Here is a 13,789-nt window from a genome sequence, read left to right as displayed (position 1 = left end):
AATATAACTAAGTGGTCGGTAACAAGATAGGATTTTTTTTACTTACAGTGCACTTTCTCTACACATTTGTTTTATTATTTTTAGTTAACATACATGTTATAAGGTAGGAGGGCATGTAACTTTTGTTGCTTCCTCTTTGTTTGTTTATTAGATACATGCATGTGTATCAATAAAATTGACTGTGAAACTTAGGGCCAAAGTTTCAATCCTTCATCATAAAAAGTCTCTGCTCCCAGGTCATGGTTTCGTCACTGTTTTTTTTTTGAGGCAAAAAGTCATATTTATAGGTAGTAGAATGAGTCGCCATGGCAACAAAGGAAATGGAGAAGCATTGATATGTCTGCCTCAACCATGATCTTTTCCTAAATTTATGATTTAGACAAAAACAATGGGACACAGTGAAATCTTTTAACTTGCTCTTTAGTCACTTTCAGATGCTGCTTGGTGAGGTTTAGGCAACAAATATACTTGTAATACACCTTTTTGCAATGTTAATGACCCAAAGCTGCATTTTTAAGGTAGCTAGGGTCACAGGTCGAGCCTTGTGTTTTCATTAAATATTAACTTGGAAAGGTCAGTAGGTTGTAAAATAAGTTGGCTTTAATTAATGCTTATTTTACATTTTATATTATGATTAATATCAAAACATTTGTTAGAAAGAGAAGTAGACAAACACATCACAAGTTGTTTTAATGTAATTTTCTGCACTTTTACCAGGAAGAACTGTGATCCGATTATATGTCAAAGTGAAGTTTGAAAATGTTTACATCAGTCGTGAAGCCTCAGTAACAAAATACCTGCTGAATGTAACACTGTAGGAGAGCTGGTTTGGAGAGTAAAGAATCATCTAAATGCCTAATGTTGCATGCAAATGTAAATGAGCCTGAACCAGACATATCTGGAAGCTTCTGTGCATAAAAGAAGGATTTCTGGCACAACCTCACCTGCCTCCACCGTGGAAAAAAAAGTCTCAAGATGTCAAAACTGCAGCAACATGTGTTGCATAAATGACAACTTTAGAGTGAAACTATGCGCTAAAACATGTTAGTTTCACAATAAAGACATTGTGTAGAAGCAGGAGGATATCGTATAGTATTCAGTATCTACTCCACTTCAGAGAATGGTGTCAAAATAGAACTTTGGGTTGCAGAGATGGGGAGGGGTGCAGAGTGTAAGGTAAGAGAGGAGTGCCGCTTTTCAAGTCTCTCAGACTCAGGGTGGGATCTGGAACTTGAGAGTGTTTTCCTCTTTTTTCTTTCTTTTTTTTTTCACCACGAGCTTGTGTTAGTGGTTGTCAAATCTAACAACAGGATGGGAGAATACAACACACACACACCTCAGTTGAGGAGGGAAGTGGCAGGTACATCACGTCTATGGTAATAGAACAGCAGATGGGACTGGCAGGCACACGCAGCACCTTGTGCTTTGACACACACACACACACACACACACACACACACACACACACACACACACACACACACACACTCTCTTTCTTGCCTGTGCACACATTTGTTCATATGTTACAAAAAACACTCACGCAAACATGGTAAAACAAGCTGCTTTTACCTTACGGTGATAAACTATCACATCTGAAAATAAACACACTATCTGATCCACAAATGCACTGAATAAAATGGGAGTTTGACTTTCTCCTGCCTGTACTGAAAAGTAGCAGGTCAGCTGTATAAGGCTCTTTCCCTTATAAGGTGGAAAGAGGTGTCAGAATGTTGGGTGTTGTCTCTTTTCTGGCCTGTCCCTCTGAGGCATCGCATGACCGACTGCACAGCTTCTGGCCCTGATAATCTGACAGACAAATCATCTTTAGTCCCTCTCTAACAGTCTGACCGACAGACAGCCCTAAGTACCTGGGAGGGTGGCAAAGGGACACTTTAAAAATCTCCAGTGATGAGGAGTATTGCTGTGAAGAAAACAGTTAGCCGCCCCGAGCTTCCTCCTATCTCCCAGAGTTTCTGGCTGCCATTTTGGCTTCGTCTCAAGGCGCTATTCCGGCTCTATCTCATGTCACCGTTCTGGCTGTCGTTCAATTCTCACATTGGCTCCTGTTCAGCCTCCATTCTGGCTCTGGTTCAAGCTCCACAGTGCCTGTTTTTTTTTTTTTTTTTTTTTTTTGGGGGGGGGGGGGGGGGGGGATTCATTGTGGCTCTGTTTCAGCAAAGCCACCCCTTCACTGCTTCCCTCCCCCCTACTTTCAGTTTCAGCACCCCAGGTAGCTGGCCTCCTGCCCGGCCTACAGATCAGTGGGAGATCCAGGCTCAGGCCTTTTGTTTGGGGTGGCATTTTGCCTTTGTTTTCCCATCTCGCCTGTAATCTAAACACCCAAAACATCTCATGCTTGACAAATCGGCCCTGAGACGAGGGAGCAGCGGAAGACAAACGGCTGGAAGCGGTTCAACCCCAGGCAGGACTCATGGTGTCCGACTGGGCCTGACCTCCCAAAGGTTAAAGACACGTTCACTTACAAAGCAATCAATTACCCAGGCTGTGTGGGCGCTTTTAACCAACCTCTCCTCCTGCCTTGCACACAGCCGGTGTTATTGATGAGGGTCCCAGTGTAATACACACTCCAGGTTGGAGTGTGTATTACATTTCACAATTGAAATAAATCTCAGATTCCTGGTGTTAGTGCCCACCTGAACGCCTCTCCTGCTTTATATCGTCTAGCTGCCTCCCCACCTCCTCCCCCTCCACTTCCTTCTTACTGCCTCCCTCCCTCCCTCTCTCCCACTTCTCTGCAGGTTGTTGTAGCAGGTTTATTCTGGTAGTTGGGCTCCGTGGGCCCCGGCAGGCCCCTCAGCTGTTCCGCTGGGTTTGTAATTACCATTTCATTAAGAATGACAGTTTCGGGGGTTGAAGCACCATTTCATCCGGGTCTCGTGGGGAAGGCGCTTGCCAAATTTCTAGTGTGAGTGGCAATTATCTCTCTTCGTGTCTGCAATTCACCATTTTGTACTTAGTGGCTTGACAACGGCTAGGAACATTTTGTTGGAGTAATAATAGGTCTGGGATATTTACACTGTAGCCCACTCAAGCTTAGCTCTGTGAACAGACTGATATGAGCTATCAGAAGAGATAGAAGCAAAGCAGAGGAAATACTACAGAGACGAGCACTACACTAAGCTATGTACACAAAGTAGGTGTGGTATTTCAAAAGTGCAGAAAATCTATGAAGCCTTACAGTTTGACGTGTGGTTTTATGTACTCTATGAGGTTATCTACAGTTTAAATATATGCTGACGTAGCGTGTTTTATTTTGCGTTCAGCAACCAATTGCTGCTGCTTCCTGTAATGTTTCTCTGTTGGCCACTTGACAGCATCTCAGTGGAGCTCTAAGTTAAAGTATTACAGTAGGTTTTCTACAATACAGACACATCTAAAATGCAAGGCCTGTACTGTCCTGTGGTACTATATGTAAATACACTATATGGGAAGTGTGTGGACACCAGGCTCTTTTACAGATTTGTACAGTCTGATGTAGGGTGATCAGGTCAGGCGTCATGTGGCCTTAAGGGTCAGGACAGACAAGTTCATCACCTGGAAAGATAATTTCTTTAAGCTATTCTGTGCCATGTTAAAACAGGAAGCTGACAAACACACAGTTTTCACCTAAACAATATGCGACAAGGATGCAACGGTTAGTCAATAAATGGAAGTTTGGAACCATTTTCCACTGCTTTGTCCACAAAATGTCACAAATTTACTACAAAATGTACATTGATTGATTAATCATGTGCATAAATGAATCATGCAAACATCCATCAGCTGCAGGATTAATATTTCCCACCTCTTGAACTTGAAACTGACCAGCAGTAAGTTGCACACTGTGTCCGTTTACTTTTGGTCACATAGTGGTTCACATGCCAAGTGTCTGATCAGAAATCAATTTAAGGTACATTGTGCACAAAGGAAAGATTTATCCACTTCACTGGTAAACAACAAATCATTTTTACGTCATCTGCATGACCTTGGTTCTCTCTGAATGCCAACACTTTTATAATTGACTTTCTTGCCTCTTAATGTATAATCAGGACTATTTATGCGAAGACATATGGGTGTGCATTAAAGGACAGGTTCAGTCTGTTATTAAAGGCTGTTTTAATAAAGGTATGCTTTCACTGTACTGTATATATAATTCTCCGTATTTTGTTCCTGCTGTTCACACTGCTGTTCACACTGGCCTTGACTTGATCCCTTTCTACTGTTAACCATGACGAATGAATTTCAGTACTTGTTCCATCAAAGCTAATATGAGGCTTCATCGTTAGAGTTTGAGTCAAACATATAGTTAAACTAAAGTTTGAAACATAGCATTGTTTGTTTTTTCTCTCTCTGTTCCTAATGCTGCACTTCGCTGCTCATGTAAAAACAGAAATAACTGTAAGCATATACTACACTAACCTGGCTCCACTTAGTGCGCCCACTAAGAACAGGAACCACACCACTTTCTTTAGGGACATACAAGAAATGCATTAAATGGATTTGAAAAGAAAGTGACAACTTATGGTTGTGAACTCTAAGTGTGTGTTTAGGTGTTTATTCCTCCTTAAGAACTGAAAAATGGCTTCCTGAGTTATAGTGACATAACTCACACGATGCCCGCTGCAAATGATGGCTGCAGCTCTTTTAATTGCATGTCTGTCTGAATGATGGGATGCTTAATTCCTACACATTCCACACAATTGCCTTTTACGCTGGCAGAGGCCTGGGGAGGCAGCCGAGGCTTACTGTGGCCATATGGAGAGGGAGGCAGAGCCCAGGCTGAGCGATCGGGGGCCTCCCGCTCCGTCCCTGCACCAGACTGGCTGCTACGGACACACGAAGCAGCACCAGTAATGAAACACATCAACACACACACACAGACAAGTGGGATGTGGCTACAATTTAGAGTAAAGTCTTTAGATGCATAACCGAACACACACTTATCACTTACAGTCAAACACACATATTCACATGTGGTCAGTAACACATGAGCAGAATCCACATGGTCTCACACGTACTGATATGTTCTCAGTTACATACACACTGTAATCTCACACGTAGAGGACATGCAAGCACACACAGAGAAACACACATGCATTTTCTCAGATACACAACATGCATGCTGACACACACACACACACACACATACACAGTCAGCTGTATAAAGTGTGTTGACAGTCCTGTCAGCTCATGGTAGCACCATCAGGCTCCCTGCTGTCCTGTGAATGGGTCACTTCTCCTTCTCCTTCATCCCTCTTATCACTCTGTCACATCGCTTGCTTTCTGTTGAGTCTGGGGTAAGAATAGTGCTCTGGTGTTGCAGCACTTGCAAAGTGCAGAAATGTTCTGATCCCAGCTTTAGTGATACTAGATTATCAGTGGATACATGTAAAGACTTTGCCTAAATATTTCAGGTGATGAAATTCTGTCTGTCCACCATTCAGCGTCACTTCTAGTGGACAAATTCAGCACCTGCAATCATCTCAGTTGGCTGACCAAACATAAAAGACAGCACTTTCTATCTGGCTCGTTGGTCTAGGGGTATGATTCTCGCTTCGGGTGCGAGAGGTCCCGGGTTCAAATCCCGGACGAGCCCGGTGGTCAAAGGACACTCCTTTGAGGACAACAATGTTCACATTTTAGACAGAGAGGAGAGGAAAGGTGGTTTGAAAGAAGAGTCAAGGAAGCATCTACGTTAAGCTGGAAAAACCTTCCCTTAACAGAGGTGGTGGCCTCAGACGTCATCTTTCTACCACATACAATGCAGTAATTCCATCCATTCCCAGGAAGTTTGCACATACTCACAGTAAGAACAAAGGGCTGTCAACCAGTCCCCCTCTGGCAGTTTCATAGTCGTTAGCCAGTCATTAGACACACCTGGCCCAGTCAGCCAGATCATCACAGGTAAGTATGGAAACATTTAGTGCTATCGTTTTTTAAGTTTTACCCAGACCCACCCACTGAAGTCTGCAACCACATATAAACCATCAAACCCCACCAAACAGTTAGAACTGATGAAGCTGCTTGGATGAGCAGCGAAACGTCTTCAAGAAAACTCTACAAGTCCAGACGCTTTGCTTTAATCTTCTCAAACTACAAAAATGTATGCCTGCTGAACTTTAATCTGCCGGGCAGTCAAGTGTCACTATAGCTCATCTCTCCAGCAATAAAAGTAGCAGGATTCTTTTAATGAAATTCCACAAATTGCTATTGACTAGCTCATTACACACAACAGCCTTGAGAAAGGTGTACTATAAAACTATGCAGCTGCCATCAACAATATCAGAGAGACAAACAAAAACAACATTGTACATGGCTCATTGGTTTTGGGGGTATATGACTCTTGTTTTGGGTGTGAGAGGTGCCCCATGCTGACATTAATATCTCTCTCTCCGGTAACACTATCAAATTCATCGGACATCTAAAAACTAGACTGGTCTGCATGATGAAGTTAATATTCTGACATTAAAGGTCTGAGGATAACAAGAGATTCCTGCACTTCCTGTCCTTTTTGCCACATAAATATCCCAGCTGGTTGTTAGGGGAATAAAAGACATTGGTGCAATCATCAGAATGATTCTTTATCTATAAAAATGTCTCTGCTAATTACTTGAAACACAGTGAATGTCAGCTTAAGTATTATCTATTAGTGGAATTAATGCACAACAACATGCTGGTACTGGGTTCAGATGTAGTGGTTAAATGTCAGCTCCAAGAACAGGCAGGAGTACTGTTCATTGACGTGACCCTGGAAATGCCTTGCCTCCTACAGACCCCTATAAACCCCTGTGCATGCTAAGTAAGGGCAGAGAGAGAGAGAGAGAGAGAGAGAGAGAGAGAGAGACATATAAGTGTATTTTGAAAAGGACAGAGAGCTGGCTAATGCATTTCCTATCCAGGCCTTGTTTAAGAAGAGCCCTTAATGACTTTAATTGATCTTTATTAGCTTCAATTAGAAAGGGACACTGGGGAGGAAACAAGGTTGTGATGTCTGCAGCCAGTTCAGAGATGAGCAGCATCACAGCAAAGGTAGGAGACAGCGGAGACATAATTAACCAGCTAAAGTCACATGACCGAGGAATCATGAGTAAGTACGTTTGGGTGACCTGTCATCCTGCAACGCTATAATTCTTTGTAGTCTTTGTAGGTGCTAATTATCTTCTCCAACACTTTATACGTCTCATGAAGGTGTAGCTGGAAATTAATAAACTGTACTGTAACTGAGCTTAATTCATCACAATGTATTTATGTGATCAAAACAGTCACCAGAAGGTGTGCATCCCATCATGGTGGAGAAAGATGTTAGGCAGTGAAGACGAATCATCTTTACTTAAATATAAAGTGCTAATGTTGAGGTATTTGATCCCTCACAGGGAAGTGACAGATCAGACTCATAAAGAACTCGCTCGGCAACCACCCTCTGACAGATGGTGTGGCCCCCACAGAGCCCAGACTGCAACATCAGGAATAACCTAACTTTCTAATTATATTATAAAACTGCAAGAACGTGTAGAGAGTTTGTACAGCTCAAATCTAAAAATCTAAAATGTAAATCTCTGTCAACCTTAAAACAATGACCGTCAGTCTGGAATAAATATTCAAAAAGTGGAATAATCAAACACAGACTGGACAGTAGTGGCGTAAAAATCTACACCCCGGCCCCATCCCTCTGTCCCTCTCCCACCTCCACGCCTTCCTCTCCCCAGTGCTGTGTTTGTGTTTCTAGAGGGAGCTGACTGACCCCTGACCCTGGGCTAATGAGAGCGATAACGAGGATTAAAAGGGGGTGACTGGAAGGTGTCTGAGAGTGGGGTTTAAACAATTACACTGGGCTGCCAACATGCCTTTCTTCATGACTCAGGAAATTACAGTCTCCCTCTCTTTCTCCCCCACACACACACTCTTTCAGTCAGCACACAAAAGAAAGGGCTTATGGAAAATAATAAATTATCTCGGGGCCACGTTAACTTGGATGTAAATCGCTGGGCAATTATGTTTTAATAGCCCTTTAAGAGAATGAGTAATTGGGTTGACACTACTGGGGTTGATCAGGCTCACCCATCTCTTTCCTTTTGTGCCCACTGGAAGAGAGCTCTGGGTCTGCGCGTCGGTCAGCCTGCAGTGTGGCTGTAGTTAGGTTAGTTAGCCTGTGAAACACTGTAACAGTGATATCATAGGATCTGGACGACTACTCATTATGCTAAAAATAGATCTTTCTCCGTGCTAAGCCAAGCATTGTCCATAGCTTCTTAAAGTTTTCCCCTTTCTTTGTCACCTCAGAGTTTTGGTTTTTTAATATTTTGTAACAATTAAGTCTGTTTATTCCAAATACTGGATGCTGATTGGTCAAAACTCACAAGCGTAGATTTTATGAGCAGGAGAAATGGTTTGTCTTGTCCTCTCATAAATGGGCATGCAGCTTCATTCCATGTTAAATGATTAATGTTCATTGGATCCAGAAAAAAATGTTATATTCCTTCTAGCAAAGAAAAACAGACACACAGATGTACACACACACACAAACTCAGCTTCCTTTGACCTTTGATCCCAAGAGTGACCTGTAGATGATCAGTGTGTGTGTGTTGATTTGGTCCCCTCTGGAAGCGATGGAGGAGGCCCAATCGATGTAAGAAGAGAGGGAGAAGAGATCACACCAGGCCAAAACCTGATGAGCTGAAAACCAGCAAATGAAACTGGAACAACACAAACAGCAGGTATACAGAGGACAGAGGGAAATGTGAGAGGAAAAAAGAGAAAAATAGTGATAGAGATCTGATGCCAGGCAGGTTGGAAAGTCTGCAAAAGAAGAGGGAAATAATCAAAATCCTCAGCAGGATGTCAGATCTCACCACAATGAACAAGCAAATGGTGGGATAAACCTGTATTTATCTCCTCATACTTTCATCTTGGGAGGAAGACAAACGGGGTAAGAAATTGATCAGATGAGCATCTGTTAGGCTTGGCAACAGTCACAAGTCTGCAGAGATGGCTTTTAAAACCCATTTTTCAATCTCATCTCCATTACTGTCAATGCTGTACAGACACTTAAAGGACTGTTCCACAGTAAAAGGAGAAAAAGAGCTGCATGCTAATGCAGCACAGAGGCTCTCTCTCACTCCTACACTAAGTGACACAGACATTTTGTGCGGTGTATTTCTGCAGAAGTAATGGAGTAAAAAGGAGTAAAAAAGTTCTTTTCTTTGATAATGCCTCTTTAAAAATTAAAGGGAATATCTATATCTTAGCAAATGCCCTTGTCCTAATAGCAAAACTCAACAGAGGTCAACCTATATGGGATTCTCAAAGGCCAATATTTTAGTATTGAAAGCCAGATCGTGGGCCACTATAGATGGAGGTGTCTCATTTTATAATGTGTACAGTAATCCAACCTGCATGGCTGGAACAGTCAAGCCATGACCCCTACAGAATAAATGTATAAAAGTCAAAAATCCCTTCAAGTGCACTGAAACTGTGTTATAATTATGAAGAGCTGCAATTAAAATCTGACTCTGAGATGTTAAAGAAAATGTACAGAAGCTTTACCCAAAGTAAAAGCTTTGATTATGCAGAAAGGTCAGTGAGTATTTAAAGGTAGGGTAGGAGATTTTAAAAACTCAGTGAGAGTCAGCCAGATTTTGAAAGTAAACACACACCCCTTTCTCTCGGAGCTCACCCCGAAGCCACGCCTCTCAATCACATGGACGCGCATTACCTGAAGACAAGCTGCGGTCTGTGACCTCGGCCATCATGCACGTTCCTCTCTGGTGCACGCAGAGCAGGAAGAGAGTGACAACCAGCCAATACTCCACACAGAGTCCACCCGGAGGATTGGCTGATGTTTTTAGCGTTTTATAGCTTCCACAGATGATTAATATTCTTCGTTTTAAAGGGAAACTGTCGAACTAATTGTTGGCTATTGGAGTGTAAAGAGAAGTTACACTAATTTAACAAAAAGTGCATCAGAATGAAATCTCCTAACCTACTTTTAAGTCAGCATTGATCAGGTCTGGTTTGGATTTCATGTCCTCTAAAATCCTGTACAATCAAAATGGGCTAAAAATATCATTTCTACTTTACTACATATTCAGCAGTGCAAGAACTTGATTTGTTTTTTACAAATATATATATATATATATATATATATATATATATATACATATATATCACATTGCATTGTGTAAAATTGCATCTACAGTATAGGCTGTAGTTTTCATTCCATCAGATAAGGATTTATAGATTAACACTATACTCTGTCTATATCAAGACTTGCAACTGTCATGTATTATTAAAAAGTACTTATTGGCCCACTTATGCCTCTAAATTGACATTGATTCTCAGTAAATGATCATTTCCATTCTGTTTAACAGTACATGAGATACTCCTATAACAGGAGTGCTATCTTCACATACAACAATATCTTTTGCATGGCAGAAGTTTGAAGGATGTTGCGGCTCCATATAAAATTTGTTCTTGTCTGAGAGCTGAGAGAAAACTAATTTGCACCAGGATACTGTACTATGGTCTGTTGGGACTTTTCCTGAGTTGATATGTTAATTAAAATCATTTACAAACATAATTTAGCAGAGACAGCGGTGGTATTTGGAGTCCTCAACATTTCTACAAGATAAAATAAACCTGCAGTTACAGTTATTATAATAAAAAAAGAGCTTTCATATTACACAGATACTTGCTAAAGGTCCTTAATCCACTCAAAAGACCTTCTACATCCAGTCCTCCACAGCAGGTGTGGTAAGTGTGTCACTGTGTCTACCTCCCATCCCTCCTTATACTCAGGCTCTTTTATTCCCTCCTGAGCGGCTCCGTCACCCATGTCGCCATGGGACAAGGAGAACGTGGCGTTTCCCTGGATCAAAAATTTACGAGCAATTAAAAGGCGGCCGACGCCCGGCATCCATCAGCCCTGCGTGCTGCTGCCAGGCTGGGTGAGGGGGACTCGCAGTAAACCACAGGCTATATACTTTTATATCTGTTTTCCCTCCAAAGAGGGAAGGTTATGACAAAATTATGTTTTACTGTTCCTGGGTTCTAACGCGATGTAGACATCTTCAATGGAGCAGGCTCATTGGAGGTCAGAGTCCCTGGAAGGAAGATGGAAGAAATATGTGCGCATGTAAAAGTGGATGTTTTCTTTATGTTGGGTGATTTTTCGAACCTGTGACAGAAGCCTTTAACACAATAGGAATAACACAATATCTGCTCTTCTGGTCGATCAGTTACTGAGGCGAGAGTGACCTAATTACTCTGCTGTTTATGACTGCAGAGCTCTGATTTATGTCCCTATGCTGATGTAATTTCAACACCGAGTCTTCCTCTTCAATAATGGCAGCCAGATACTTTTTGTTTTGTACTCGAATACACAAACACACATACACACTTATGCACAATGATCCATCGCAACACACCTAATACACAAAAAAGCACGCAAACCCTCATACATCAGCGCATTCACTCTTACTTTTTCTGGCTCCTCGTGACAGGCCCAGACTCATTTGCATCCTTAATTGTGTTGTAATGTACTTTTAATTTGAAAATGGAGGCAATTAATTATTTTGATATGAAACAAAATGCCGCAAATGTAAACATTCTAATAGTTCTCCATGAACAGAGGATCATTTTTCAAAAGAGGGATTGAATCCTATCTCATTTTTTAACGCCATAATAGTTTTTTTTCTTTAAAGATTCCATTTCACCACTCGTTCATTCTCCATGATATTCACTTTGTTTTTTGCAGCAAAGGTAGCCTTCCTTTGATCTATTCCCCCACTGTTATTCTCTATATAAATCTCACACTGGATAATTACTGTAGTTTCACCTGTGCTATCAGAAGAGATTAAGTGAAATTAAGCCTGTTTGGACGTTCTGCTTCTTCTCCGTATGTCATCCCCTCTGGTGCAAAGCTGCTAACACCAAACCCTCCACTTTCTATTTGTAGGTTAGAGAGGCTTCAAGTGAGTGGAGATGTGAATCGCAGATTATTTTTTTCTCCGCTGACCATGTGATCAATAGGTGTCAGTGTTCAAAGAAGGAGAGAGGAGAGGAAAGGAAAGAAGGAAAGGAGAGGAAGGCAGAGGAGTGAAAAGGGAGATTCATTTGTAGAAGCCCTGAAAAAACTGACACTTTCACTCCTTCACCTTGATAAACTCGCCACAGAGAAGAACAGGATGGATGTGTGTTATTTTTCCTTCTTTCCACCCAACTCCAACCCCCCCCCCCTTTCTCTCACACACACACACACACATTTCTCTGTCCTCTTATATCTCTATTCAGCAACCAACTGCCACCCCTCACCCATATCTCTTTCCCCCTTTTCTCTCTCTTGTGATTCTCCTGAGGGTGCTGGGAGCCGGCTGACATCACACCCGGCCCGGCAACAGCCTATAAATTATGAGTGACAAGTCTTTGGACCAATAAAAGCACCACCATATTTCATGCACAGTAAATCTGATTGCAGATTGCTCTGGCGTGTGGCGGCTGACATGTTTATTGTCGTCATGGCAGTGGGAGCTGGCGGGTGGGTGGGATGGGGGTGGTGGGGGTCGCTCCTAGAGTTTTTCTAAAGCTCCCAGTCTATATGGAGGTCAAACAGATGGGAACTCTGGGATGTGGGCACCCCCCCCCCCCCCCCCCCCCCCCCCCCCCCCCAAACCCAAATCCCCAAACACACACATACATATACACACACATCAATACCAATGCACTCAACATCTATAAGGAAGCTATTTTTCCTGCAGCTTTTACAAAGCCAACCATCTGTCCCCAATCCGCACATGTTCCCTGAGAAACTTTTAAAGAGGTTACACGCAACAACTCTATTGATTTTTCCTGCACGACTACGTAACTTTTGAAAGATAAAGTATTCAGCTCTATATTTTCTCTATCTCTTCATGCTATATAATACTGTGCTTAAATTATAGTAAAAACTGTATCCAAAAGTCGTTATTGGTCATTATTGAGAGAGGGAAAAAACATTCGGAACATATTCATTGCCTTAAGAGGAACAAGCAGTTTGTGTTAACTGATTGATTGGAAGAATTGCATATTTTCCATCCAGTTCAATATATCAAACTATGGAGGATTAACAACAGACTAATGTTACTTTTAGAATGGTAAACCAGGGCAAATTTCTTTCAGCTACAACAAGCTTCTCCACCGTTTCCATGGTTATGCCATAGTCCCATCACAATGACTAGATATCATATACACTTCTTCACATGGCCTCAGGAGGCTTCCATCCATTTTATTGACCCGCTTTGTGTAGCATTACAGGGTCAAGAGGGGGACCGGAGCCTATCCCAGCTATCAATGGATGAGAGGAGAGAAGCAGTAGTCTATTGCAGGGCTTACACTGAGACAAACAACCAGTCACACTCACGCTACGCCTACGGCCAATTTCCAGTCAACCCTAACATGCACATCTTTAGTATATGTGAGAGGAAGCCAGAACACCAGGTGGAGAAACCCATGCAGGGTTAGCCCCAGCTGAAGGGGGGATGTCTTCCAAAGTCCAGCTACGGACCCAACAGGGACCTGTAAAGGCCCTGTCACTGACCAGCCACCAGTTTAGGTGGATTTATCTATACATAACAAATAATCACCTTAAAAATACAAATTTTATCACCTGCACTATTTTAATGAAGCATTGACAATTACCTGCACACCACAGCTTTAAATAGTGGTCAACGTGCCATATTAGATAACAGCAAACAAAACAGAGACATGTTTTATTTGTTTTTCAGGACTGAAAAGTGCCAAAATATGAATCCCTATC

General features: G+C 42.1%; 1 protein-coding gene and 1 non-coding gene across 2 annotated transcripts in view; one reads left to right on the top strand and one right to left on the bottom strand.

Moving 5' to 3' along the window:
* LOC114448341 (furin-like protease kpc-1) overlaps positions 1 to 13,789 on the bottom strand; it is a 125,620-nt gene that overhangs the window by 21,238 nt on the left and 90,593 nt on the right. The window lies entirely within an intron of this gene.
* On the top strand, positions 5,525 to 5,596 carry trnap-cgg (transfer RNA proline (anticodon CGG)). Its single transcript has one exon. It is a non-coding gene; the product is annotated as a tRNA-Pro (tRNA).

Source organism: Parambassis ranga, chromosome 16 (genome assembly GCF_900634625.1).
Source record: "Parambassis ranga chromosome 16, fParRan2.1, whole genome shotgun sequence".
Taxonomy (NCBI): domain Eukaryota; kingdom Metazoa; phylum Chordata; class Actinopteri; family Ambassidae; genus Parambassis; species Parambassis ranga.
This window is presented reverse-complemented; position numbering and strand designations above follow the sequence as displayed.